The sequence below is a fragment of the Lissotriton helveticus genome, chromosome 6 (genome assembly GCF_964261635.1).
Source record: "Lissotriton helveticus chromosome 6, aLisHel1.1, whole genome shotgun sequence".
Taxonomy (NCBI): Eukaryota; Metazoa; Chordata; class Amphibia; order Caudata; family Salamandridae; genus Lissotriton; species Lissotriton helveticus.
Genome location: NC_136067.1, coordinates 154,177,257 through 154,202,414, shown reverse-complemented (window position 1 = coordinate 154,202,414; position 25,158 = coordinate 154,177,257). Strand labels below are relative to the sequence as shown.

Here is a 25,158-nt window from a genome sequence, read left to right as displayed (position 1 = left end):
TCTGTCTGTTTGTCCTTTATGCATTACTACACCATTCATCCGATCGCCATGAAACTTTGGGACGTTATTGAGTACACTCCCGCGAAGGTTTCTGGCATAAACGTTTTTTAAATATCGGCCCCCCAGGGCCCTCATAATCTTGCGAATACTGATGTACGCAGAAGACGGAAAAACAAAAAATCGTGTATCCCCCAGCACTCGAATAAATAAAAAGAATTAAAACACCATTCATCCGATCGCCAGGAAACTTTGGGAAGTTGTTGAGTAGACTCCCGCGAAGGTTTCTGGAATACGAATTTGATGTACGCAAAAAACGGAAAAACAAAAAATCGTGTATCCACAAGCACTCGAATAAATAAATAGAATTAAAACACCATTCATCCGATCGCCAGGAAACTTTAGGAAGTTGTTAAGTACACTCCCGCAAAGGTTTCTGGCATAAAAATGTTCTAAATATCGGCCCCTCAGGGCCCTCATAATCTTTCGAATACTGATGTACACACCAGACGGAAAAACAAAAAATCGTGTATCCACAAGCACTCGAATAAATAATATAGCCTTATAGCCGGCCGTAGCAGGCTATACCGGCTATTAAAGGCCCGCTGAATCGTTAAAGGCCCTCGCCGAAGGCGAGGGACTTTCACGAAACAGCGGGACTTTAATAGCCGTATAGCCCTGCTACGAAGGGCTATAAGGCTATTAGAACATTCTGCCACTAGAGGGCAGAATGTTCTAACAAATTAAAAAAAGGGTTCTCGAAGCTCGAGGGGATATAAATCCCCTCGAACTTCGAGAAGCCTTTGTAGAACATTGGAATGTTGCTCTGCGGGCCTTTACCGGCCCGTAGAAGCAGGGAGCACTCCATTGTCTGCAATGGAGCTCCCAACATTCCAATGTTCTAAATAGAATTAATCCTGGTCTGCAGAACATTACTTTTAGTTCTGTCCCCTAGGGCATCAGGATGTGCTGATTAACCAGCTATAATTACATATGAATTCTGTTGCAAAAATAACTCATGTCACTTATTCGGTGATTGAATGTTGAAAGTTTATTCAATGATTTCGTATTTCACTTAGATGTTGAATTCACATCTCTTTTTATATCCGTTATTTCATTGCAGAAACATTGCTTTAACAATCCAATGCATCAAATAGTTCCTCTATTCCCAATGCATTTCGGCGCTCTGCGCCTTTGTCAAGGGATTAATCTATCAAAAAAAAAACGATAATACATTTCATTAATCACATATTCTCATGCCACCGTTATCAACATAAATGATGCCGTTATCAACATAAATGATACATATGGTGAATACTGTAACTTTTCAACTATTTAACTCATAACCGTGACGACTTCAAAAAAATGCATACATTTAACCTGTGTCCTTCGTTATCTCACAAGTGATATAGTCCCTTACCGATATTAGTTTTTTTTAAAGGAAACTTGCGCTTGTCTAAAGATATTGATCGTGTTGTTGTCTAACTCGCGATGTGTGTTATCAGTTAAAACCCCCCTTCTGCGGCGGTGAAGTGACTGTCTCTGTAATAAAAACGAATCTATACATAACGCAAATGCTTTCTAAATGGTGTGGTGAACCCTTCGTAGAGAGTGACGCTTACCGTGTTGGCGTTTTCGGGCCGTTTCTACGCTCTAAGCATGCTGGGAGCTGTGAATGTTACGCGGGCGTGTTATTCGTATATTTAAAAGAACAGGGGTTCCCTATGCGGTTGAACCACTCTTAAAGGCACAGTGTTCTATTTCATAGCCTCAATGTAACATTTTAATGATATTGCGAGTATACCATCCAATAAACATGTCAGATATTGTCTTATTCACAGATAACAAGCAAATTCGATCCTATCATTTAACCCTTTGGGTTTCATGGTCTGTAAAAAATAAATCCAATGATTTTCTCTTTTAATCAAAGTTTTCCTGTTGTGCACAGTGCACATCCCTGAACTACTATTGTACTAAATAGAATTAAAACACCATTCATCCGATCGCCAGGAAACTTTAGGAAGTTGTTAAGTACACTCCCGCAAAGGTTTCTGGCATAAAAATGATTTAAATATCGGCCCCCCAGGGCCCTCATAATCTTTCGAATACTGATGTACACACCAGACGGAAAAACAAAAAATCGTGTCTCGATGAGCACTCGAATAAATAAATAGAATTAAAACGACACTTTGAAATGTTTTCCATATTAAAATTAATAAGTTTCAATAAAAATGACACAATGTAAATTGAATGTTATCATGACGAGTTTCCTTGAATTTCCTTTCTTCAGAGATCGCAGCAACGCGCGACGGGTAAGCTAGTAAATATATAAAAATAAAGCATTTTTTTTTATATAAATTTAGACATCAAAACAAGCACAATTGAATGTTTATAAATGGAGTTATGGATTTTAGAAAAAAAGCATCAATCAGTGCAGTTCAATACTGATGTGGCCAATGGGAAAAAAAGCATTAGTGACAATCGGTCACTTGCAGGTCGAGTTATTTGGATCCTACAAAAGGGTAGGTGATGTGGGTCCCAGGACCAAGCCAAAACAGTCAGTTCAACTCTACCTGGCCCGAGAGGCCCGGTTGATGAGCTTTTCTGGCTGTCCTTGGTGCCAAAGAGGGAGCCGCGGGGGAGCTGGGTTTACCGTTTAGATGGTGCTGGGCAGGAAACTTATGCCAAATGTCAACAACTGGGCCACTGCTGTGGTCGGTTGAAGGTTTTTGTGGTTCCTTCATGTTGCAACATTGAATGAAGAGGGGTAACTGGACTAGTCGCCAACAAGCCTTGCCAGTGGGAAGAACAGCAAGATGTCCGGAGTCCGGGGGAAAACAGTAGCTGCCTGAAACTTGCTGGTGGTCAGGACTATATTTCCCACAGTGCACTGGACCATCTACTTTTGGGAGATCCCTCAGAGGGCCTGAAGGCCAGTGTTTCTTTGGGTCTGGGATGTTGCTTTTCCTGTGGATGCAAGGGACTAGTGCCACTAGGGAGTCTAGAGTTGCCTTTGGCTCTCAAAGGGATGCCTCTGTCTGGGGGAGCTGGTCTTTGGTCCTGGACAAGTTGCAGTCATGAAGTTCCAGGGGCGTTATCATCGGTGTAGAGCATCCCATCTTTGGTTTGTGCAGCTCCTGCTGTCGCAGACTTAGGTCTCTTCTCTGTCCTTTGCAGTCTTCACAGTTCTAAGGTTCTGGTGTAAGGGATGTCTCTTAAATCCTAGATTTCGGGGTACTAGGGGAGAGGGTGCAAGAGGCTAATGGGCTAATCTGCCCCTGAGGTGACCACATCCAGGGGGATCACCTATTCTACCCAGAACGCTCTATTCTGCCACTTCTAAAAATGACATCAACCTGCCTTGGCTGTACAGACCAGGGAGCCCACCCTAAGGGTGTTGCCAGCCTTCTGGGGTTGTACTCCCTCTGACTAACTAATTTCCCCCCTCCCCGGGTGCAAATTTGATTGGGGGCAGGAACATGGTGGCTTTCTTCTTTGGGAGTCAGGCTGAGTGCATATCAGAGGTGATGCATACTTTGAAGTTCACCGCCTTGATTTGTCACTTCACCAGCTAGCCTGTCAGGGAGGGAGGTATCATCTCTGTCCCAGCCAGGCCTTTGTTTCTGACTCGTTGGAGTGTTCACACTGCCTGGCAGGAGGTCAGATTTCTGCCTTGGCGGTAGCAGCAGCAGGCTGCCAGCCAGAGCCAGCCAGAGCACAGGAGAGGCTGGGGGAGCCAGAAGGACAACCTCTAAGGTAGCCACCTGAGGGCATGCCACATCAAACCCGACATTGGAATCATGTCAGAGGTGAGGAGGCAACAAACATGCCCATATTATATGGTACCATAATGGAGTTGGGGACCATGGATGTGCCAGACCATGTTATCATAAGGACCACTGATCACTTATAGTAGTACGTAGTGGATAGGGCTACTATAAGGGCATATCATCATGCATTATATGCATTTATATGTCCACACCTTTAATATACTGCACCCTGCCTCCTGGGTTTAGGAGGCCAGCCATAAGGGTGCCTGACATATATTAAAGATAGAGCTTCGATGTTGCCACTCATGGTGAGGTCAAAGTCGAGTAGGAGCAGTTTGCATTGTTCCTGCAGTCTGCAATAGCAGGCCTGCTTTCATCTGTTTAATTGGATCACTCAGGGTGGCACACCTAGTGCTTCAGGCCCTGGTGACCCCTTTAACATCCAGGCCCTGGGTACCCTTGTTACTACTTTACTAGGGACTTCTAGTGGGTTAAAGTCCTTTACAACTAGGAGAACCAATTTGCTACATCATGTTTTGGGGAGAGAGCACTGGCATAGGGGATTGGTCAGAATGCTTCAGTTATAACCATCAGCATTGGGGCAAAATTGTAGGGGTGGCCGTACAAAAAGGGCTCTTTCCTACAGCTTTGGTGACAATGATATTGATAAATATTGTGTTTTCTTTTTAAGTTCTCAATTGTTCCTGAACCCCCAGCCACTAGACTGCAACCTGGTGTATTTTTCAAATGTTAAATCTTTTGAGGCGAGAGATCTAAGGCCTAGGTCCCAGGCAATTAACCCACAGTGGTACTCAGAAACATCTGTGAAACTCTAGGTAAGGAGGGTGAGTGGCAAAGTACAAGTAAGGGGAAGTTACAGACCTAGTGGTTAGAAACTTTTTAATTGAATGGTTTCCATTTTAACTGCTCAGTTGTTTTCTTTAAAGACTTCTAGATGTGGTGGTCGAATTTTAATGGTGAATCTAAGAGAAAACAATGGCAGAATCAAGGAATCCTTTCAGATGATATTTCAAATCTCTAATTACTTAAAAAGAAACTCTGCTCTAATGGCAGAATCTTGATAATGCTCTCTAAAATTATTCAAAGAAATTCATACAGCTCTTCAGAAAGGTGCAGACTCTGACAATTTAATCAGTCAGGAGCCTGGTGCACAGCTTCCCCTGTCAGGTACATATTTGCAATAATGATGGCCTTGTGTCAGATCAGAGATGGAAGAAGTGGAACCCTCTACTACCTCCATCAACCAAAGAGGTGCAGGTCAGAAAAGTATACTCTTGTCATAGGCAATCAAGATCATGGTCCTGTTAAATGTCATTTGCAACATGAGTGTCAGTAAAATATCATATATCAGGTAAAATATCAAAGAGGCTAACAGGCACCCTAATGTGCGCACATTGAGGGAAATTTTAGAACCACCAATGTAAGGACGGGAATATCCCCCACAAGGCTCAATGGAGCATGCACCCCTTGCCCCTAGCAAATTTCTGTTCCTTTTTGCTTATTTTTCACGTCAGTGCACACATAAATCAAGTGTGTATGCTGTGTACTTGCATTGATCGATACACACTGCTGGGCTCTATGGCCGGGAGGGATACACAAAGTGCTCCCCTCCATTGTTGAGAATGACTACTGTCTTTTCATTAGGTTGAGAAAAATTGCCCATTGGCGGCAGTTGATGAGTATAGAAGCAAGAATAAGCCTTTATTCCTGTTACCTGCATTGAAAGAGTGGCCTAATGTCCTCTCGTGTTAACAAGGGTTCTGCCAGTCCCTTTCACTTTGGTCCCTTTCTCGACATGTGATTCATGGGTGTTTGCTTTTTTACTGCGTAGCAGTGTAAGCCTTGCTGAGTACACTGTGTGTGTCTGCAGTAACAGAGGAATTGTAACAAATCCGGTTAATGGTTGAGGGAGACACAAAGTCAGGCCAGCCGGTGATGTATCTTGGGCAGATCGACTGACAGGGAGGTCCCGGTCTTCTGTAAGCCCTCAGGGCATTTTTAGGAGAAATATTTTCGACATCCCAAGGCAGGTTAGGCAGGAGCAGCACCTCTTATCTTACACCACTTCCCTGAGCCCAGGGCATGGGAGCACCACTTGCGGGTTAGGACTAATTCCAGCAAAGGCAGGGTGCAGGGTTCAAGGTCTCTGGAGCCTGTTATGTCCCAGTAGTTCACACAGGAGGCTAGCCAACTAGCCCATGGGGTCACTTCTGGGGTCGTGGGTTCAAGGATATGGGTCATTTCTTCTTTAATTAGCAAGTTAGGCCTTCAAATAGCAGGGCAGTCCTCTGGTGGTCCAGGCAGTCATTTTGAAGTCTTTCCCAGATCCAGACGTGGCGTTTTGAGGGTCCAATATTTATATCTGGTGACAGCCTTTGAAGTGGAGGGGGCATCTTGGGCTACATATGTGGTTCTGGAACATTCTTTCCTTCCCCTGACAAGGCTCCAAGAATTGTGGGATGAGAAAAGGCTGATGTCAGGGTCCTTAGTGTGTGCTGGAGGCAAGCTGTAGTGCCAGAGGCACTGCCATGTATTGGGACCACGTAATGACCTTTGACTACCATTGTTTTAATTGAATTTATGTGTTTTAATTCACTCTGCCTTGTGATTTAATTTCTTGTCTCCTTTAAGCTTCAGAGTGGGAGTGTTGGCTTTTTACAGCTTTGCAACGTGTTTGGAACATGCATTTGAAAGAATGAGAAAGAGAAAGTTGTGGAATGTACTAAGCTGTCTCGGAGTGTAGTGTTATATGCAGTGGTGCTCAAATGTGCATTATGTTGTACATTGGGAAATTAAGTGTGTAATGCTATAGTCAGTGGTGCACAAATGTGTATTGTGTTGTACATTGGGAAGTTTTATAAAGCTTTTACTATTGGCTTTGACATGCCCTCATGCCAGCTTGAATTCTGACTCTGCCTAACTTGAGCTTTGAACACACAAGCAGGTCCCCAGATTACTCATGTTGCACAAGTTACTACTTGTGTAACCATATATCTGTAAGAGACATTAGTTAGTGATAGATTCCTTACCTTAGAATATCCCCAGGCATCAGACTGGATCCGGAAAGTTTAGCTTAGCAGTACCCTTGTGCGTCAGTAGGTGGCGTCCTGCGGCTCCGCATCCGTCACTGGCGTCGTCAGCGCCGAGATGATGTCACGGAGAGTACTTAGGCACCACCCATGCGCGCTGACGTCAGTTCTGTACACGACTTTCCGCACCAGGAACTCAGAGCCATGCAAGATACTGACCATTGGTGCATAAAACTGGCGCCCTACAAGGGGATGACCTTAACCCTAGTAATCAGTTTGCAGAACGGGGAGGATGGGCGGGGCGGTAAGGAATCTATCACTAACTAATGTCTCTTACAGATATATCATTACACAAGTAGTAACTTGTGCATCTGAAAGAGACACGCTAGTGATAGATTCCTTAACTTAGAATCGATACCCTAGCAATAGCAACCCCGAAGGTGGGTCTGCGAACAGGATTACACCAGAAAGTAACGGAGCACAGAACGGCCAAAGAAGACGTCTCTCCGGACCTGACTGTCAAGGTAGTAGTGCTTTGTAAACGTGTGCAGCGAGGCCCATGTAGCTGCCTGACAAATGTCCTGCAAGGACACGCAGCCCCAAAGGAGGCTCCTTCTTGGCCAAGGAGTAACATGCTTTGATGCACAGAACGACCCACCCTGAATGGTCCGTTTGTGCACAGCCCAACCTTTTTTGGTGCCCGCGTAGCCAACAAAGAGTTGATCATACACCAGGATCTGTTGTGTACGCAGATAGAAAGCAAGCGCACGTTTTGGGTCCAGACGGTGGGGAAAGATGCGGAGGCGGAAACAAGGTGGGCAAAGTGATGGTTTGCCCGATGTGGAAGGGCGTGACAACCTTCGGCAAGAAAGAAGTACGGGTCCTTAAAACCACCTTGTCCGGATGAACAGAAAGGAAAGGAGGTTTAGAAGAAAGAGCCTGGAGCTCACTCACTCTTCTGGCAGAGGTGATAGCTACCAGGAAAGCCGTCTTTAGAGTGAGAAGACGTAAAGGACAGTGATGAAGGGGCTCAAAAGGAGCGCACATCAGAAAAGTCAAGACAAGATTTAAGTCCCAATGAGGCATTATGAAAGACACGGGAGGGAACATGTGTGTAATGCCTTTGAGGAAACGGTTAACAACCGGGGACTTAAAAAGAGAGGGCTGATCAGGAAGCCTCAGGAAGGCAGAAATGGCAGAAAGATAACCTTTGATAGTGCCCAGAGCAGAGCCCTGCTGGGCCAAAGATAGAAGAAACAGAAGAACGTCAGAAAGAGGGGTCGATAGGGGATCCACAGCCTTTGCTGTGCACCATGCCATAAATTTGTTCTATCGGCAGGCATATACCGTTTTAGTGGAGGGACGCCTGGCTGCTAGAATGACATTACAGACCTCAGGAGGAAGGTTGAAAGCCATCAACTGTTGCCGCTCAATCTCCATGCATGGAGGTGGAGGCTGGACAGGTTTGGGTGGAGGACCGTCCCCTGCTGCGACAGAAGATCCTCCTGAAGAGGCAGACAGATCAGGGGATCGATGCTCATACTGAGTAGCTCGGGATACCATACTCTTCGAGCCCAGTCCGGATCCACAAGAATAACTTGGGCCCGATCGCGCCTGATCTTCTTCAGCACTCTGGGCAGAAGTGGTATAGGTGGAAAGGCGTACAACAGACCGCAACTCCACTCATGACGAAAAGCGTCACCGAGCAAGTGCCGCCTTGGAAATTCCAACGTGCAGAACTGATGACATTGCGTGTTCCCTTCGGTGGCGAATATATCTAACCAAGGCTCTCCCCACTGCTGAAAGAGACCTTGCGCCACATCCGAGTTCAGACGCCATTCGTGATCCATCAAGCACCGGTGGCTGAGTTTGTCCGCCCTGGCATTCAGAGAACCTGCCAGGTGTTGAACCACCAAGGTAATGCCTTGATTTTCCAGTCGGTAACTAGACATAATATCGAATCCAAAATATAGAATAGCCATAATATCGAAGTCAAAATATAGAATGGACAAAATATCGAATGGACACAATAGAGTGGTGAAAAATATCGAATTGAAGGTAAGTAATATAATATCGATTTTCAAAATATAGAAAGTCAAAATATCAAAGTATATAATATAGGTATTAAAATATATCGAATCTTTAATAATATCAAATTTTTTAAAGTGTTTTGTATGTTAGTATATGTGTGAAAAGTGTATATTATTTTTGTAATTTATTTTAAGTAATGAATTTTATGTTATTTAATTTTTGCGTAATATAATTCTGTAGCGGGTTGTGGGTTTATAGGGGAATAGGGAGGGAAGTAATTTAATTATATCAAATTAAATATTGATTTTTAGAAATTACTAATTATTTTTAATTTAGTTTTGCGTTTTAGTTCTGTAGTGGGTTGTGGGTTTATAGGGGAATAGGGTGGGAAGTAATTTAATTGTAATTAATTACATTTTTTTATTCATTTATTGGTATTCATTTTGAATTAAATGTTAATTAATTTTTAATTGGTAATTCATTTTTATTCATTGATTAATTGATAATTATGTTAATTTATTTTCTGTAGCGGATTGTGGGTTTATAGGGGAATAGGGTGGGAAGTAATTTAATTTTAATTAATTACATATTAAAAATACTTTTTGTGTATTGATAAGTAATTTACTGGTAATTAATTATTAATTGGTATTCATAGTTATTAGTTATTGTTATTGAAAATTAATTATTTGGTAATTAATTATGAATAGGTAATTAATTTTAATAACTAATATTTATTTGTATTTCTAATTGATTAATTATTACATAATATTAAATTGGTAATTCATTTTAATTATTATTTTATTGGTATTGATATTTAATTTATTTTTATTAATATATTAAATCATTACTTTCCCTACTTTACCCCTAGGCTATCCAATGTTTTCCCTACTGTTGCACTCTCTGGAGAGGGAATAGTAATTTCTACCCTCCCGCTACCCAACGCTTTCCCTACTGTTGCACTCTCTGGAGTGGGAATAGTAATTTTTACCCTCCCGCAATCCAACGCTTTCCCTACAGTTGCACTCTCTGGCGTGGGAATAGTAATTTTTACCCTCCCGCTATCCAATGCTTTCCCTACTGTTGCACTCTCTGGAGTGGGAATAGTAATTTTTACCCCTATGCTATCCAACGCTTTCCCTACTGTTGCACTATCTGGAGTGAGAATAGTAATTTTTACCCCTACGATATCCAACGCTTTCCCTACTGTTGCACTCTCTGGAGTGGGAATAGTAATTTTTACCCTCCCGCTATCCAACGCTTTCCCTACTGTTGCACTCTCTGGAGTGGGAATAGTGATTTTTACCCTCCCACTATCCAACGCTTTCCCTACTGTTGCACTCACTGGAGTGGAAATAGTCATTTTTACCCTCCAGCTATCCAACGCTTTCCCTACTGTTGCACTCACTGGAATGGGAATATAATTTTTACCCCTACTCTATCCAACGTTTTCCCTACTGTTGTACTCACTGGAGTGGTAATAGTAAATTTTACCCTCCCGCTATCCTACAGTAAAAATATTGTATATTTTTTATTAATATTACGTTAATATATATATATAAATATATGTATTAAAAAATAAAATTTTATTTTTTATAACTTAAATTAATTATTTAATAATTTTACGGTTATTTAAGTATTTTTAAGTATGTTTTAGTTAATTATATTTATTATTTAATTAATTTGAAATTACTTTTAAGACATTTTAAAAAAATCGATATTTTGACTAACTATATTTTTTACAACAATATTTTTGATTCAATATTTTTGTACTTACCTGTTTGTAGATAGGAATTCGATATTTTTGCAGTCGAAATTTTGTCATCCATATTTTGGTAAGTCTATATTTTTGTATTCGATAATATGTCATTGATCCGTTCCAGCCTCATGACATAGGGTCCAATCCCCCCCCCCCGCCCTGTTTGTTGCAATACCACATGGCGGTGGTGTTGTCCGTTAACACCTGCACTACACTTCCCCAAACAGAGGGAAGGAATGCCTTCAGTGCAAGTCGGATCCCCCGCAGCTTCAGATGGTTGTTATGGAGACGGGACTCCGCCGGAGACCAGAGGCCTCTGATCTACGCCTCTCTCCCCAGTGGCCTTCCCATCCCAGGAGGGACGCATCCATCACCACTGTGTGCTCTGGTTGGGGAAGGGAGAGGGATCTGCCATTGACCCAATCGCGATTCGTGAGCCACCACTGCAAGTGCCGTGCAGTGCCCTCCGAGATCTGGTGATCGGACAGGTTGCCCTGATGCTGTGCCCACTGGAACTTCAGATCCCACTGCAGAGCCCGCATATGCCATCTGGCATGTTGCACTAGCAGGATGCAGGAGGTCATCAGGCCCAGGAGCCGGAGGGTCATCCTGACTGATAGAGGCTGAAAGATCGGAATCATAGCCTGAATATACTGGACTCGCTGCTCGGGAGGATAAACCTGAAACCGCGTTGAATCCAGAACCGCTCCGATGAAGGGGAGCTTCTGAGAGGGACTCAGGTGCAACTTCGGCACATTGATGGAGAACCCCAGCAAATGCAGGAAGTCGGCCGTAGTCTGAAGGTGGGTGACGACTGCCTGGGGCGAGCCCGCCTTTAACAACCAGTTGTCGAGGTAGCGGAAGACTGATACCTCGACCTGCACAGATGAGCTGCGACCACTACCATCACTTTTGTGAACACCCGAGGGGCACTGGTAAGGCCGAAGGGGAGCACAGTAAACTGAAAAGGCTCCTGGCCTATGGTGAACCTCAGGTAACGCCGGTAGGCCGGCAGGAAGGGGATGTGAAATTACCCGTCCTGCAAGTCCAACACCACCATTCAGTCTCCAGGGTTGAGGGCAGCCAAGACCTGAGCCAGAGTTAGCATCTTGAACTTCTCCTTCCAGAGGAAGCGATTCACGTCCCAGAGGTCCAAGATAGGACGCAGACCCCCTTTGTCTTTCTTGGGGACCATAAAGTAGTGGGAATAACAACCACTTCATACTTCTGTCCCAGGAACGCATTCAATGGCCCCCTTGGCCAAGAGGGCTGCGACGTCCTGTCGGAGAAGAGCCTTCCCCGACATGCGGTATCACCGAGGTGGCACGGCTGGGGGGGGGGGGGGGGGGTGACTGAAAAGGAAGGGAGTAACCTTGGCAGATTATCTGCAGCACCTATTTGTCTGACGTAATCTCGCATCAGCGGGGGAGGTGGTGGTGGATCCTGCCACCCACCAGCATGGGGTGCTCCCTGAACTCAGATTAGGAGGGTTTAGAGGCGGAAGCAGCGGGGGTGGAGGTGGCCTTGCTGGGGCTGGTTCTGCACAGGCCTGGTGGAAGGGCATTTCTGGGTGCCTCGCCCCTGGCCACGGAAGGAACGAAAATCAGGAGTGGCCAGGTTCCTAGTAGAAAGACCCAGGGACTTGGCCGTAGCCCGCGAGTCCTTAAAGCGCTCCAGCGCACTGTCAGCCTTGTCGCCAAACAGGCGGGTGCCATCAAAAGGCATGTTCATGAGAGAACTCTGGACATCGGGCAAGAACACAATCAAACGCAACCAGGCGCGGCGCCGCAACGCCACAGTCGTGGAAATCGCCCTGCCCAATGAGTCGGCGGTGTTTAACCCACACCGAATGGCGAACTTAGCCGCATCCTTCCCTTCAGCAATTGCCTGAGAAAGGGTAGCCTGCACCTCCTAGGGACACTGAGGCAACACCTGAGCAACGGCATCCCCCACCATGTGGGAGTAGCGGCCCAACGAGCAGGCGGTGTTCACCGACCACAGCCAGAGGCTGGCCGAAGAGAACAACCGCTTCCCAAACAGGTCCAGCCTTTTAGAGTCCTTATTCGGCGGGGCCGTGGGAAAGGCACTCTGCGACGTCGAGGCCTGAATGACCAGGCTCTCAGGCATAGGGTGAGTGGTCAAGAAAGCGGGGTCACCGGGCACGGGTCGGTGGCATCTAGCGACGTTTTTATCCACCGGGGCCCCCATGGCCGGACTCGACCAAGTGCCCAAGAGGACCTCTGTAAGGGCGTCATTAAAGGGAAGCAACAGCTCCACCGAAGTAGACGCTGTCTGGAGCACTTCAAGGAGGAGGTTGGTCTTGAGGGTCACCGTGGGGGGGTCAAGGTTGAGGGCCTCAGTAGCCCGACGGAGGACCATCATGTAGGAGGCACCCTCCTCCATTGTAGGAGGGGGAGAGGCGAACCCCGGGTCAGAGGAGACATCGAGGTCGCCTGCATCCTCCAAGTCGTCCACCCAATAGAGTACGGAGTCACATTGCCGAGCAAGTAGGTCCTTGGACCCTTCCCAGTCGTCGTCCACCTCTGGCATAGAGGGGGCCAGTCGTGGCGGCAGAGCCGAAGCAGGGATGAACGGCGTCGGGAATGGCGCCAAGGACGGCGCCGGTTGGGGCCATACCGGCGACGGCTCCCAATGCGGATCCCAGGCCGGAACAAAATGGTCAGGGAACCGGGGCAAAGGTGGGATGTATGGCACCCAGTGTGGTGCCGGGGCTAGAGCTGAGTGTGGTGCTGGGGCTGGAGCCGAGGGTGGCGCCAGAGCCGGCAACCGGGGCCGGAGCCAGTGTTGCAGGATCCTGTCTCGCCGGGGCTGGAGCCGATGTCGGAGCTGCCGGGCCAGCAGGATCTGGACACGGGTAAGGCGGGTAGCCCGCGGGACTCCCCGGCTCCAGAGGAGCCGCAGGGGCGAGGCCTCTGTCCGCCTCCGAGGAGTGACGGGGGGACGTCAGAGAGCGAATACGCTTCTTCGACTTCTTTTTATGGCGACGCTTACCGGAATCCGAAGGTGAAGACTTGGAGTCCGAGGAGCGACAGTTCCGGTCCCGCAGCGGTCCCATGAATGGCCTCTAGACCCAGAGCGGCAATGCGATGAATGCCGGACCTCCAGCAACTTCCGATGCCGCTCCGCAAGGCCTTGGGGGCCATGGCACAACAATCACGGCAGTCCCGGGAGTCGTGGTTGGTCTCCAGGCAGTAGAGGTAAACATCGTGGGGGTCCGCTACCGACATATTTCGGCAACAGACCCCACAGGACTTTAAGCCGGGCATCTCTACGTGCACCAAGAGAAAAAATGGGGAGCCAAAAGTCTCAAAATAGCAGTCAAAAAGTGACCAAGGTACATGCTCAATCCGGATCCGGACCTAGCTTAGGACACCCCCCGCGCCGCACGGCCACCAGCTGCTGCGTGTGCTTCCCGCCACCCGCCTGCCTCGCTGACCTTGCCGCCGCCGTGTGACCACGCCCCCTGCCACCGAGCGGCGTGGTCTCCTGCGGTCTAGCGCTGTGCTCGCTGCTTCTGATACTGTAGGCTCCCCGTTTTCCTTGCTGTGTGCCCCTTTTTCCTGTTTGAAATTGTTTTTTGTATTTGGATTGGATTGTATTATTGTTGATTCCTCGCCTATCCCCCTGTTGACGCTCCCCCCGGTCTCCTCGCTCCCCGCTTCCCGCCTCCGCCGATAACCACGCCCCTTTTTCTTTCTGTGCCCTCCCCGCTCCCGCCTCCCAGCTGCTCCGCCCTCCCTCGCACTTGGCCATATATGGCGACCGTGCGACGCAGGTGAGTGTGACCTAGCTTAGGACACCCCCCGCGCCGCACGGCCACCAGCTGCTGCGTGTGCTTCCCGCCACCCGCCTGCCTCGCTGACCTTGCCGCCGCCGTGTGACCACGCCCCCTGCCACCGAGCGGCGTGGTCTCCTGCGGTCTAGCGCTGTGCTCGCTGCTTCTGATACTGTAGGCTCCCCGTTTTCCTTGCTGTGTGCCCCTTTTTCCTGTTTGAAATTGTTTTTTGTATTTGGATTGTATTGTATTATTGTTGATTCCTCGCCTATCCCCCTGTTGACGCTCCCCCCGGTCTCCTCGCTCCCCGCCTCCGCCGATAACCACGCCCCTTTTCTTTCTGTGCCCTCCCCGCTCCCGCCTCCCAGCTGCTCCGCCCTCCCTCGCACTTGGCCATATATGGCGACCATGCGCACGCGCAGCGGTAACGCGCAGCGGGCGCGCCAAAGGTAAGCCCGTCTGCACCCGTCCGCCACCGGACCGCGCCCAGCGCCAGGACCCCTGGCTTCCGCAGACCCCAGCCCACCCGCCGGACGTACGACGCCGCCACCCTCAACGCACTCAACACCGACCGTATCCCGGGATGCTACCGAGCCACCCCGAGGCGAACCCACGGACCCTTCAGCTGTCACGCCTGCAAGTTCTCCTGCAACCGGACCTGCCCCGCTCCAGCACCCGCCAAGCCGAACACCAGCAGCAACCACCTCAAGTGCATCCTGCTCAACACCCGCTCCATCCACAGACACACCATCGAACTATGGAACCTCCTCGACACCACGGATCCTGACGTCGCCTTCCTCACGGAAACCTGGATGAACGACTCCTCAGCGCCCGACATCGCCATCGCCATCCCAGAGGGCTACAAGATCACCCGAAGAGACCGCGGCAACCAGACTGGAGGAGGCATCGCCATCATCTACAGGGACACCATCCGCATCACGACCAACACCGACGACACACTGAAAACCGCCGAACACCTGCACTTCCAGATCCACACGGACCCAAAAACCACCCTCAGAGGCACCCTCATCTACCGACCCCCGGGACCACGCACACAATTCAGCGAAGACATCGCCGACTTCATCTGCCCGCATGCCCTCCCCTCCGCTGACTACATCCTCCTGGGGGACATCAACTTCCACCTGGAGAACAACAACGACCGCAACACCACCACCCTGCTTGACAACCTCGCCAACCTCGGACTTAAGCAGCTGGTGACCACCCCCACCCACCTCGCCGGACACACACTCGACGCCGTCTTCTCATCCAGCAAGGACATCATCTTCAGCCACGCCACCGGACTCCACTGGACGGACCACAGCTGCGTCCACTTCAGCTTCAGAAGGACCACGATCCACCACCACCAGCAACAGGTTGCTCGAAGAAACTGGAACAAGATCACGGAAGACCAGCTCGCAGCTTCCCTGAGCCAGCACCCTCCCGCCAGCTCAGCGAACCCCAGCCAGGCCGCCGATAACCTCACGAAGTGGATCAGCAACTGCGCAGACGACCTCGCCCCACTGAGGACCCCGCCTAGCAGACCCGGCAGCAAGAAGGCCCCATGGTTCACCGACAAACTCAAGAGCTCCAAAAAGAACTGCCGAGCCCTCGAGAAAGCCTGGAGAAGGGAGCCAACACCGGACAACATGACCACCCTCAAGCTCGCCACCCGGAAGCACCATCAACTGATCCACGCCACCAAGAAAACAGCATTCAAGGACCGATTGGACAACAACGCACACAACTGCAAGGAACTCTTCAACATCGTGAAAGAGCTCTCCAACCCCAACGCCGGAAACAACGACATCACCCCTTCGCAAGACCTCTGCAACTCCCTCGCTTCCTACTTCCACAACAAGATCGCTGACATACACAACAGCTTCAGCCCACGAACAACGCTCCCCACGACCGCACCAACGCCCCCCTCCACCACCCTCAGCGCCTGGACCCAGATCAACACAGAAGACACCATCTGCACGATGAACTCTATCCACTCCGGATCTCCGACCGACCCCTGCCCCCACCACGTCTTCAACAAGGCCGACGCCATCATCGCACCCCACCTGCGGGACATCATCAACACCTCCTTCGACACAGCCACCTTCCCTGAGAGCTGGAAGCACGCCGAACTCAGCGCTCTACTAAAGAAACCAACAGCGGACCCCACCGAACTCAAGAATTACCGCCCCATCTCGCTCCTCCCGTTCCCAGCCAAAGTCATCGAGAAGACCGTCAACAAGCAGCTGGCCGCCTTCCTCGAGACGAATGGATCCCTCAACCCCTCACAGTCTGGCTTCCGAGCCAACCACAGCACCGAGACCGCCCTCATCGCTGCCACCGATGACATCCGAGCCCTGCTGGACAACGGTGAAACAGCGGCCCTCATCCTCCTAGACCTCTCTGCGGCGTTCGACACTGTTTGCCACCGCACCCTAGTGCAGCGCCTCAGCAACATCGGAATCCAGGAGAAGGCACTGGAGTGGATCATCTCCTTCCTCGCTGGAAGGACACAGAGAGTCCGCCTACCACCGTTCAGATCGGCAGCCACGGAAGTCATCTGCGGCGTTCCTCAGGGCTCCTCGCTCAGCCCCACCCTCTTCAACGTCTACATGAGCCCCCTGGCGGCCATCGCACGCCAGCACAACCTCAACATCATCTCCTACGCCGACGACACCCAGCTGATCCTCTCCCTGACCAACGACCCCGCCGCCGCCAGAACCAACCTCCACGAAGGGATGAAAGACGTAGCCGAGTGGATGGCGACCAGCCGCCTGAAACTGAACTCAGACAAGATGGAAGTCCTCATCCTGGGCTCCTCGCCCTCCGCCTGGGACGACTCCTGGTGGCCCCCCGCCCTGGGCACCGCACCCAAACCGACGGACCACGCACGCAACCTGGGCTTAATCCTGGACTCCTCCCTCTCCATGACCAGACAAGTCAACGCCGTCTCCGCGTCCTGTTTCAACATCCTGCGCATGCTACGAAAGATTTTCCGGTGGATCCCCACCGAGACCAGGAAGACGGTCACCCAGGCCCTCGTCACCAGCCGACTGGACTACGGCAACGCCCTCTACGCCGGAACCACCGCCAAGCTCCAGAAGAGACTCCAGCGGATCCAGAACGCCTCAGCCAGACTCATCCTCGACATCCCCCGATGCAGCCACATCTCCGGACACCTGAGAGACCTGCACTGGCTTCCCGTCAACAAGAGAATCACCTTCCGTCTCCTCACCCACGCACACAAAGCCCTACACGACCAAGGCCCGAGCTACCTCAACAACCGCTTCAACTTCTACGCTCCCAAACGCCACCTCCGATCGACCAACCACGCCCTCGCCGCCGTCCCCCGCATCCGAAGAGCGACAACAGGAGGAAGGTCCTTCTCCTACCTGGCCGCCAAGACCTGGAACACCCTCCCTACCGACCTCCGCCTGACCCAAGATCACCTCTCCTTCAGGAAGAAGCTCAAGACCTGGCTGTTCGAGCAGTAGCGGCCCCCCTGCCCCCCCAAGCGCCTTGAGACCCTCTGGGTGAGTAGTGCGCTCTATAAATGCCTTGATTGATTGATTGATTGATTGATCTGCGCTTACTGGCGCGGAAAAAGAAAGAACTGACGTCAGAGCGCATGGGTGGCACCTAAGTACTCTCCGTGATGTCATCTCGGCGCTGACGATGCCAGTGACGGACGTGAAGCCGCAGGACGCCACCTACTGACGCGCAAGGTTACTGCTAAGTGAAACTTTCCGGATCCAGTCTGACGCCTGGGGATATTCCAGGGTAAGGAATCTATCACTAACATGTTTCTTTCAGATGTTTAGGTTATTCACATTCAAGATTGTTTTCTATACTTTTGGAAATGTTTTCTACTTTCTCAAGCTTCAATAAGATAGGAGGCTGGAACATATGAGAGTGCAGAAGAATATGTGAGAGCTCCTTTGCCTTTAGAATGCTTGTGGGAGATTGGCTAACTCCAGTAAGTTTCCATGGCGTAGGGGAGGGTTTCTCTGAAACGTCTAGTGCATTTAGATTATAAAACTGGGGTTTCTTGACTTGGAAAGCGGGATTTTGTTTTGACCTGAAGGGACAGACAAGTCTTAGTCAGAGTGGCAGTTTCCACTTGCTGAGTCTCTTGACCCTGTCTTTGAATCCCCCAGTCTAGTGTGGGCTAAGATAAAGTTATTGCAGCCGGTGATGTATTTTCTCTGATTATTGGCATTGTGATGCGTGAGTGTGTCTGTGTTCACATTCAAGTCTCCAGTGGTCATAATCATCTGATGCATTCTGTGGATTTATCGTTTCATGCTTTCCTTAGATTCCTTGTGTCTGATTACTTGTATTTAACAGTGTCTATTTCTTGCAGTGGATGTCTAGTATTATTATCATTATTATCTGCTTATTTTTTATCCCATGCATTTAATAGTAGCACTTGCTTACTTGTAAGTGTGTTGTAATTGCTTGCACGCGCACACACACACACACACACATATATATATATATATTCATTTGCATAGTGTTACATTTGACATCTGCGAAAGCCTTTCTGTTATGGAGTGTTGCACAAATAAAACCCCACAACTTATTCTGAAACCTGCATTTTGATGTGCCTCATTTTATGAGTGAAACCCCTTTCCAGGTCTTTTCTTGCTTCGCCGTGTGTGTGCCTCCATGGGGGAGTGCTGTGTTTCTATTATTTGGGAGTGCAAAGCAGGACACAAGCTTTTCAAGTGTAAGTGGGACAGGGAAAAGCTCTGTCCCCAACCATACACCTACACCCAGCCTCCTTTATCTCATGGGCTGGTATAAATACACAAAACATCTAACAGGAGAGCCATTCACAGTCATGTCACCCAGTTAGGTCAATAAAATGCAAACTTAGGGCGTGGTCTACAGCCGGCAAAGATGGCCGCACACTGAGCGAGCGCCGCTAGCCATTAGTGTATAACCCCTAAATCATCCATCATTATCTGTAGATCTGGAGCCACCCATATCGTGAAAATGTCAGGGGGGTGCGAGGGCACACGAAAGCGATCTGCTGCCGGCTGGAGGAGGCGGCAGCGGCGACTGGAGACTGCAGGCGACCGGCACTGGAGGCCTAAAGTGGCGCCAGCCGTGACTCTTCACTAAAAGGGGCTTCGACGATACAGAGGGCAATTGAGGCTGATATCCTGGTGTTCCTCCTGCCCTCCTACTGGATTGTGACACCACCCAGCGGCCCGCAGCGCCACAATCGGAGGCACTCCGCGGCAGCCCAGAGTGCGCGCCCTACTTCACGGAGGGGCCGGAGATCTGGAGGAGGCTCCTGGCTGGGACTACACTACGTTTCAATTGGGGGTGGGGTCGCACACTACTCACACACCAGCGGTATCGCCCCTAAGGACTATGGTAAATGTAGTTACGTGTTCCGCGATGCATCTTCTTTTGATTCTCTGCTATCTTCGCTGTCTTCGCCATCCCTGGACACGTGTTTCGGGGTATCACCCCTCGTCAGCAGGGATAGGCCGCGTTCTGGGGTTGCCGGTGGCTGCCAAATATCTGCCAGGTTTAGTACCACTCAGGCGCGTAGGTGCGGGGTCCCAGGCTCGTCAGTACGTTTCAGTAAGGAGGAGGGGGCCTGCTCGAAGGCTGATTATTGTCCACAGCACCCTGCTTTGAATAGCCCAGTGGTGGTGGGCGGCCCAGTTGGGACACTGGACATTAGAACCATTTGCGCAGTGTCTCGTGTGAATTGCCTGTGCCATGTGTGGGGCGGGCTGGTGCTGATTACCTCCTTCTGTCCTCGGACCTGGATGATGTGGCTTCCTACTCCTATGGGATGGGCCCAATCGAAGTGCTGAGGCACCATGGGAGTATGGTTTGCAGGAAGGGCCTAGACTGATGAGGAAGGCACTGAGCGACTCGCCCCTGGGTGCAGTCCATGCCAGAGGGGCAACTCCGACACCTCCTGTCACAATCGGGTGGAGGGGTGAACAAACAACGGTAACTTCACCCAGGAGCCTCAGGTGATGCTATAGAGGTCTGATCCGGGGACTAGCCCCATCCCTAAATGCGATACAGCCCGACCACTGACTCAAGTAAGAAAAACGGGCCAAAAATGGTCCGAACCAAAAGTCCCAGTCCTGGTCAGACCAGCTAAATAGATAAGTACATGGTCACAATGGGACAGCTGGGGGAGACGAGAGGAGCAGCGGGGAGCTCTACAACAACCAAAGAAGATGAACACATGTCGGATCTCTTACTAAGAGATATCATGAGGTCGATAACAGAGACTTGAAGTACCCTGGAACCTAAGCTGGATACAGTAAAGAAAGAGGTGAATTTACTCAGAGCATATTTCTGCAAGCTGGCAGACAAAATGTCCACGGCCAAACAAACATAATGGGCCTGCAAGCAAAGACTAATCGACTGGAGGAGCAAGTGACTGTCCTAACTAGGCAACAAATGCAAATAATGGCCCGCCTGGAAGATCAGGAGGGCAGGCTCTGATGCAATAATATCTAAGTAGTGGGAGTCTCAGAGGGAGTAGATGGGCAATTGCTGGATCTCCTTCTTGAAGATTTGATTTTCCACACCCTCAAGCCCAAGCGTTTGTCTAACTTCTTTTCTGTGGAGTGAGCGTATCGAGAGTTGGGACCGCGTCCGGGGCCCCCCGTGCACAATCATAGCTCGCATACTCAATTTTAGAGACCGAGACGCCATCTTCAAAGCGGCACGCTCGCATGGCGACCTGCAGTATGAAAATGCTACTATCTGCTTTTTTCCCCGAGTTCACACTCGAGCCCTGGTCGACAATGCAGTTCGGACGCATGCGTTGGCCACACAGCACCGGCTGTACGATGTGGGGGACAAGGCCACCAGATTGTTAGCCTGGCTAGACAGGAGGGACAGGGATAGATCGTGGGTGGTGGGGGTCAGGGACAAGGAAGAAGTCCTACAGACGATGAGTATCGCAATTGCTGAGACATTCACCTCCTACTACAAGAGCCTCTATTCCCCAGTCAGCTCTAAATCAAAAAGGGACTGCGAGGAGCTGTTGAGAGACTTATCACTCTAGACGCTCACCGCAGACATGAGGGACATCCTAGACGCTGACCTCACGGAGGAGGAACTCATCTGCGCCCTTGGATCCTTGAAATCAGGGAAGGTGGGGGGCCCTAATGGGCGCCAGTTGAGCTGCTTAAGGTGTTATCCAGTAAAGTAGCGAAGAGAATGCTTGAGGTGAAAGAAGTCGAGTCTCTACCTGAAGACCAATGCACAGCCACAATAGTAGTGATACACAAAACAGGCAAGCCTCCGGAGAACTGCAGTTCCTACAGACAGATTTTGCTCTTAAACGTAGATGCGAAGGTGCTGGCCAAGGCCCTGGTGACTAGGCTAGTGGCTGTCCTCGCCTCCATCATTCATGTGAATCAATCTGGCTTTATGCCACGTAGAAGCACTTGGCACATCCTGCGAAGGCTGTACGGTGTCCTCCACATGATGAGCACCCTCCCGCCTCAATAGGCGGCATTAATGGCACTTGATGCCTCAATGGCTTTCAATAACATAGAATGGCCCTACTTGTTTGCCGTACTGCCTAGACTGGGTTTCGGCCCAACGTCCCGTGGGTGGATAAAACTACTATACAAAGCCCCACTGGCGAGGGTAAGGGTAAACGGGGCACTGTTAGGGCGCTTCCCACTGTGCAGGGGTACCCGACAATGATGTCCGTTATTGCCCTTGCTGTTTACCCTAGCCCCTGGTGCATTGCATTAGAAATTACCTGATGATATGGGGTATCCCGTCATCCGGTGGATGGGAGGAACGCAGCTCCTTATATGCAGATGATCTAATTCTATACCTCTCTAGACCATACATTTCCATTGCAAGAGTTCTTCACATCTTCAAACTTTTTGGGAGCTACTCTGGTTACACCATAAATTGGGCCAAGTCAGTGGTGTTCCCCCTTTCAGGCCCTCCCCCGAGACTCCCGGCAAAGTGCGTAGCTCCTATAGTAAAGGAGAGCTATAGATACCTTGGACCATATGTAACTCATAACCAGGTATTCCTGCAGCAAATTCTTTTCCCCCAATTAAACAGACTACAAACTGACGTGATGCATTGGCGTACCCTGCCACTGTCTTTAATGGGCAGGGCAGCTTTGTACAAGATGATGGCCCTCCCACGCCTCCTGTATGTTCTTCAAAATACACCCTGTCCAGTCCCAGCAACCTTTTTTACAAGCGTAGCCCAGGAGCTCCGGACCTTACTTTGGCAAGGAGGTGCACCACATACTGCCCTACATAAAGTACAAAGAGTGATCTATGAGGGTGTATTACTGATCCTCACAATTCATAGTAATACATGATTGGGTCTATACTGACAGGGAGGAACCAGCCTATAGGGTACATAGGGCGGCAATGACGGCTGATAATCATGAGACTCTCCTATATGCCAGTAAGGGGAATCCAGACCTACCACCACATACTGCAACAGTGGTGAAGTTTTGGACAGAGGTAAATAGATACCTAGTCTGGCACTCTATATTGACGAGCATGACCCCCCTGTGGCACAGTGATCATCTGAGAGAGGTGTCAAATCTGCGGTGCTTCTCACGATGGTCGACAATAGATATTGAGCATCTGGGGAATGTGTGGAGGAATGGAGGGCCACTTCCCTTTGATACTCTGAGTCAGGAATACGACCTGGCACCCTCCCAGAGGTTCCCTTACCTGAGACTCAGGCACGCCCATAGGGTAAACATTTAACAGGGCACAGACCTGCCCGACTCCTCCCCTCTGGAGGACCTACTATTGACAGACCCCATTCCCCATAAGGGGACATCGACTGTTTACAGTAAATAATGCCCCTGGCACCCCTGAGACACGCCTGTTCAGAAGACATAGGCAACATTGATGACGAAGAATGGGTAGAAGCACTACAGAGCCCTAGAGACATTGCAATCCTACCTAGATTTAGGTTAGTACAACTTAAAGTCTTACATCATTCATACTACCTCGCACTCTGTTGCATAAATGGGGAGTGGTAAATACACTGTATTGCGTGAGGGGCTGCACGCAAGAGGGATCCTACTATCATATCTTCTGGAAAGGCCCCGTGATTTGTACAAATTGGCAAGGGGTGATGGTAGTGATGTCAAGGGTCTTGGGGGTGAGGGTGCCTATGGACGCTAAGTGGCTACTACTGATGATACAGGGAGAGGAATACTGGCCCTGACATAGTAGACTCTGGCTAGCATTGGCAGCAGGAGTGGCAAAACGAAGCATAGCACGTTGTTGGGGGGCACCGCGTCCCCTGCTAGTGGCGGAGTGGGAGGTTAACTTGGACTGGTGCCAAAGAGCAGAGGAAGTAATTTACAAAAGCAGAGGGTGCATTAGAAAGCGAGAGAAGATATGGTCCCTTTGGTGGAAATACAGAGGTATATCAGAGAGGTTGCGATTCCCCCTGTATGCTGTAACAAATGTTAGGTCTCGAGATAGCGTGAAGTGAGAGCGAGTAGCGCTCCACACAGCGAGGAAAAGCATCAAATGACTCTTGTATTATGGATTCCTGATCCAACCACATTGTAGTGCAGCATGTAATTTGAATATTGAAAATGTGCATGTGAAATTGTTTCAGATTGGTAATGTATGATGAGCCTGTAAAATGAATGCCAGTCAAATTTGCTTTATTCGAGATAAAAACTCATAAAAGCACAATAAAACGTTTTAAGACATTTTGGTTCCATGTTAGAACAAGTTAACAAACTCCAGTAAACTTCCATTGTTAATAAAAACAATTACAAATTTAAAAAATCAAACAGCGATATTTTCTAAAATTCAATAATCAAAGCATTTTGACGAACTATTTAAAAGCATCAAAAGAGTTAATAAAATCACAGTTCAATAAAATCACAGTTCAAAGTGCAAATTTCCTTCTGATTGCCCAAGCCCACCCCAAGAATTTTGCGGCCGCCACTGAGATAACCGGCAAGGTGCTAATGCAAATTATTCTTAATGCAACCTTGTTATCCCTTGTGCCTAGCATTTTACACATAGCTGTTAGCCAAACACGTCGGGGTTGAATAAGCCCTACAGACAAAAAGAAGATGGGCAATGGTTTCAACACCATTTTTGCAAACCGGGCAAACACTGGAATTGGCTACAGCCCATCTGCCCGTTAATGATCTTACTGGGAGTGACCCTACTCTGAGCTGGAAGTAAAGTTTCCGGTCCCCAGGCTTTGTAATCGCATCCCAATAGGGCTCCAACCTGGGGAGGACTTTCGCTTACAAATATCTGCCCTCCATAGATGAAGGAGCAGCGTCATTCCATTTCTGGTAGGCAACCATTTCCCAATACCTAGCTTTTAGATCTTCTTTGGAAGGGAACTGGGCTAACTCAGGGTTCTCCCATAGTCCCTTCATGCCCATTTTGAGTAAGACTTTGGACAGCTCTTTTAGCCAGCTTATCTTGCAAAATGGATCTGTTTTAATTACGTCCAAGAAACCCTGGGCATAATGCGCGAGCTCCGGCGTGGCCCAGATGCGACGCCAGTATAATATTGGTCTCAATCTGGCCATGTCCGAAGCTGATTTCCTGCCCAATTCATAGCACAGCGGTCTCATGGGAGTGCTCTTTGGGACGCCAATAAGATTACGCAAGAATTTATTTTCAACAAGTGCCAGTGACCCTAGATTTTCATAGCCCCATAATTCGGCACCATAAAGAGCCGAACTGATGGCTTTTGCCTCATATACTTGGAGTGCTGGCTGGATCGGCT

General features: G+C 49.2%; 1 protein-coding gene across 1 annotated transcript in view; it reads right to left on the bottom strand.

Moving 5' to 3' along the window:
• Positions 1–25,158, bottom strand: part of DNAH14 (dynein axonemal heavy chain 14) — a 1,144,348-nt gene that overhangs the window by 415,012 nt on the left and 704,178 nt on the right. The gene's annotated exons all lie outside the window — the stretch shown is intronic.